This window comes from Pseudorasbora parva, chromosome 16 (genome assembly GCF_024679245.1).
Source record: "Pseudorasbora parva isolate DD20220531a chromosome 16, ASM2467924v1, whole genome shotgun sequence".
NCBI classification, from domain to species: Eukaryota; Metazoa; Chordata; class Actinopteri; order Cypriniformes; family Gobionidae; genus Pseudorasbora; species Pseudorasbora parva.
In genome coordinates this window covers 6,726,908-6,731,482 of record NC_090187.1, presented here as the reverse complement: position 1 = coordinate 6,731,482, position 4,575 = coordinate 6,726,908, and the positions used below count along the sequence as shown (strand labels likewise).

Sequence of the window (4,575 nt, the reverse complement as noted above, 5' to 3'; positions counted from 1 at the left end):
CTAAACAATCAAATTACACTTCATATAATTTTTTATATTATATAACCAAAGTTGGCTTCTGTCATTTAAGCAGTTTTAATAACAATGATTTCATTTCAAATGTTTTTTTTTTTAAATAACTTTAGTTATTTGAGAGTTTGATATCATGATTGACCATTTCTCTGAGTGAAGTTGTCACGGAGGCACTAACAGACTTTTTTTGTTTGGAGATTGGAGCTTTAGCTTTAATTTGAACATTTCCATTGTAGTGATTTTAATTTTGTCCACCCAAGGATGCTAAGTAAGGTAGTGACTGGTATTCAAGTCAACGCTGATTTTTGGATGACCTGTCACTTAAAGGCCCACTGAAGTGCTTTGAACGCGCCGCATTATTCAATAGCTGTGTCTCATTTCAGAAGGCTGCGTCCTCCGGAGGTCGCATTCGAAGGCTGCATACGTCATAAGGCCGTCTCATTTCAAAAAAGTGAGTAGGACACTCCAAATGCGTCCTTCTTTCACAGGATTTCGGAGTGTGCATGAGGTGTAGCCTTCACGGCTGGAGATAACCCACAATTCTTTGCATCTCGTTAACAACCGTAATTTTTTTTATATCATATGAAAAAACAGCACTACCGCCAGATGTATGCCAGCGTAGGTGTGGTGTTTAAAATAAGTAGTTCAAGTTTTTTTTTTTTTTTTTTAAGCTCTATTACCTCAAACAGATAGTTGTAGTAAAAAGGATTACAAACGTTTAGTGAATTTTAAACGTTTAGAACAGTACATTGCTGTCAAGACAAGAAACATTTCATAGTCATTTTCAAGTTATAAATAATTTTCATTCATATAACTGGCGTGAGAGTGCAACGAGGCTGAACTTAATGGCATAGCAATGTGATACTTCCTGTTAAATTTCGAAGGCTGCGTCCTCCGGAGGACACGTCCTGTGTAGGATGCAGTATACGGCGCACACACACCTGACAGACTGCGCTGTCTCAATCAAGATGTTGGGCTGCTCAGTCTCCACGACAGGGGCTGAATCTGAAATCGACCCCCTATACCCTGAAATAGGGCATTATTTGAAGGGACGGCCATTTGTAGTGTTGTCCGACACCATAGTTGGCATGCTTGAGTGCAGTCATTCAGTCTCACGTTGCACCGCAATAACGAGTGTACAGCCGATTTACAAACAGCTGTCCGACTTCTCGCACTCGTCTTCATTCCCTCCTTCAAGTTTTATTAGTGAACAAAATAGGGAATGTTATTTGTGTCTTAAAAATGAAAGTTTAAAGATTGAGGTTAATTCACTGAGCTTGTGCTCAAACTTTAATGCACAAACCAATCCCATGCATCATCACCAAAACATCCTGCCTCTCTTCCTCACATTCCCCTATCCCATGATCCTACAGATAGTTCCCTCTGCTGGTTACATTAGGCATTACAGTTAATCTACTGCTTATCAACAGTCTATCTATGATATCAACACAGGAAATAGTGATTGGGGTTATGTATGCGCGCACGCAGTGCGTGTGTGTGTATTCGCGTCGAATCTGTTGGGGTGTGTGTAAGTCTGTGAGAGAGAGAGAGTTTGTGCGCACATATATATTTGAGTGTGTTTTAAGTACAATTACAAAGCAATTCATTGGTTTTGTTTAACTCTGAAACAATTTTCGAGTTGTGTTGGGCTAAAAATAGCTACGGGTAACCAGCTGACTGAGGAGTGCAACCATTCTACGTCATCAACCTAGGACGCAAACAAAATGGTGCCGCCCATGGTCCAAATATAAAATCGATTTTTTAAATAACGTAAATCTTTCATGGGTTTTCTACTACATAATTCAGTAAGAGACATAATTTATGTTATATTAAGCCATACAAGTCTCAACACCAGGGGATCCCTTTAACAACTGACCGATTTCAGCCGCTGCTTCAGCAGCGTAGGGGGTGGGCTTTAGATTCTAGAGACCATTTTGATTGGACAGAAGATTTGACAAGAGAAAGTGAAGTCTGCGATGATGTCACCAAAATCTGAGATTCTTTTTTACGGAAGTGAGAGACTGTACATTTTGAATGCTCTTATCTCCTAAATGCAAATTTTGTCATAGTTTTGGAACATAGCTTATTCATAACTTTAAGGCTAACACAGTCATACTAAAAGCTAAAAAACTTCAATTTTGATTTCAGTGGACCTTTAAGGTGTGGTTGTTACATTAGATAACCAAGCAGACAGACTGGTTAAACCAACCGTCTGCTAGCTGTTGCCTGTTTCATGTCACCAGAATAAGATGAATTCCAACACACAAAAACTCTTTCACCTAGATATTGTCACACAATGACTGTGTCTGTTCATCGAATTAGTAAATACAAAAAACCATCAAAACCATTCAACAGTAAAAATTTTATTGATGTCTAACAAATGAACAACAGATATAATTCAGATGAACAATTGATAAAGCTTGGGTTGCTGAAAAGGTAACACTTTAGATTACAGCCCGGAAAGTACTGCATAATTAAAGTGAATTTACAGCATAACTTTTGGTAATTATAGTGTAACTATAGAGTAAGTATGTGTAGGTATGTAATATTGGGGGAATAAAGGTGTAACTATCAGGAAAATTAACAAATCATTTATACTGAAAGTGTTTTTTAATTAAGGGGTAATTATCCATGTAGTTACAGGGTAAGTATGAATGTGCAGGCTTTAATTTAAAGTGGCTCTTGTTCCCCTCTTGTTTAATTTAATTACAGGGTAAGTACAATAAAACACAAATACAATCTGATATCATCTGGAAACCTTTATTTAAAAAATGAAAAAAAAAAAGAATATATATATATATATATATATATATATATATATATATATATATATATATATATATATATATATATATATATATATATTTTTTTTTTTTTTTTTTTTTTTTTTTTTTTTTTTACAGATTTAGAACACATTCAGAACATTGCTTGGCTTCATCCTCATCTTGTTCCTCTTTTTCTTCCTTGTCACAGATGAATCTTAAGAAGGATCCCACATGTCTCTACACTGTAAAAATTTTTTTTGCGATTTTGTTATTTCAACAAATTTTTTTCAGTAGAGATAACTAGATTGTCCAGACAACAAGGCATTTTAAGTTTTCTTGTCCTCAACTAGACTGAAAGTTAAGTGAACAAGTATAATTGTTGTTTTAACTCAAAAACATATGTTGAAATAACTACACTAGATTTTCTGTTGAATGAACAAGTATAATTGTTGTTTTAACTTAAAAACATAAGTTGAACTGTTCTGGATTTTACTCCAATTATACTTTAGTCTATTTATTTAACTACAGTAAACTAAACTTAATCTACTATGTGCAGCTGATTTATATACAACACTCTAATTATATAGATATGAGCACATTTATTTAACTTACCGTATTTAATACGTACCATTCCACACCATATAAACCAAGTCTTAATTCAAGGAGTCAATGAGTAAAGAGTTTTTTATTAACACGGCTAGTGAAAACAGCGCCATCTGGCGGAGAGGATAATTATGTACATCCAGGAAATGCACGTGCTGTATGCGCGCGCCCCCGTATCCCCTCCCCCACCGACTGACAGACCAGACGCCATTTCCATTCAATCGCAATGCTGAGCAAATGAGTTGTGTTTACACCGGCATAGTGTTTTATCTCATTAACAGTATGAAGTTTATAACATTATATTGTGGTAGGATGGTATGTGTGTGTGTGTGTGTGTGTGTGTGTGTGTGTGTGTGTGTGTGTGTGTGTGTGTGTGTGTGTGTGTGTGTGTGTGTGTGTGTGTGTGTGTGTGTGTGTGTGTCCTTTGACTCGCGGTGCAGAGCGGAGGATAGAAACAGGCGACTGAGGCGAGAGAACTTTTTTACAGGGAAATATTATAAAGTAAGTGTTTTATCTCATTTACCATTTGTTTTTCATAATTTATTGATTTATACCAATATGTAACTTATATGCTGTGCGCGTTTAAAATAGCCAAAACTTTTCTCTCAGGGGACATGACTCACCGTGCAGTGCAGACATGGAGTTTACTTTTAACCAAGATAACACAAAGTAAGTTACGTGTTTAACCTCATCTACAAAGTGCATTTATGACATTATATTGTTTTATAATTATATTTGTGTGTGTGTGTGTGTGTGCGTGTGTGTGTTGTGCTCCCAGAGCCATTGAAATACAGAGTTCCTAACGTTACACGCTTTTACCTCGCGGGGTTCATGGAGCTCTCAACAACTCGCGCCGTCTATTTGTTCGAATGGTTGGAGGGACAGCCGTTTCACTATATTTGCTGCAATTTCTGGTAAATATTAACTTTATGAATTTAAATAATATCAAATTGTGAAATTTGAAGTATTTAGCCCTAATTAAATCACATTGAGTCATTGTACAGCGTAAACATTGCAACATGTTGTCAATAAGCCTATAACATGTTTTATTTTTATTTTTTTAATGTTTTTATCTATTGCTCCTTGACAAGAAACTGAACTGGTTTACGGATCGGATGAAACTACATCTCGCTACACTGCATGGTCTCTCTCTCAGATCGCCATCAGATACAGATACGTTTCATGAAACTCCTTG

The 4,575-nt window shown here is 36.2% G+C and overlaps 1 long non-coding RNA gene across 2 annotated transcripts; it reads left to right on the top strand.

Moving 5' to 3' along the window:
* Positions 1 to 3,619: 3,619 nt before the first annotated feature.
* Positions 3,620 to 4,254, top strand: LOC137043208 (uncharacterized). 2 transcript variants are annotated; one of them, XR_010898432.1, is made up of 4 exons: positions 3,620 to 3,660; positions 3,821 to 3,881; positions 3,990 to 4,049; positions 4,159 to 4,254. It is a non-coding gene; the product is annotated as an uncharacterized lncRNA (long non-coding RNA). The 2 variants fall into 2 exon arrangements; XR_010898431.1 differs by lacking the exon at positions 3,620 to 3,660 and having other exon boundaries at positions 3,803 to 3,881.
* Positions 4,255 to 4,575: the final 321 nt, after the last annotated feature.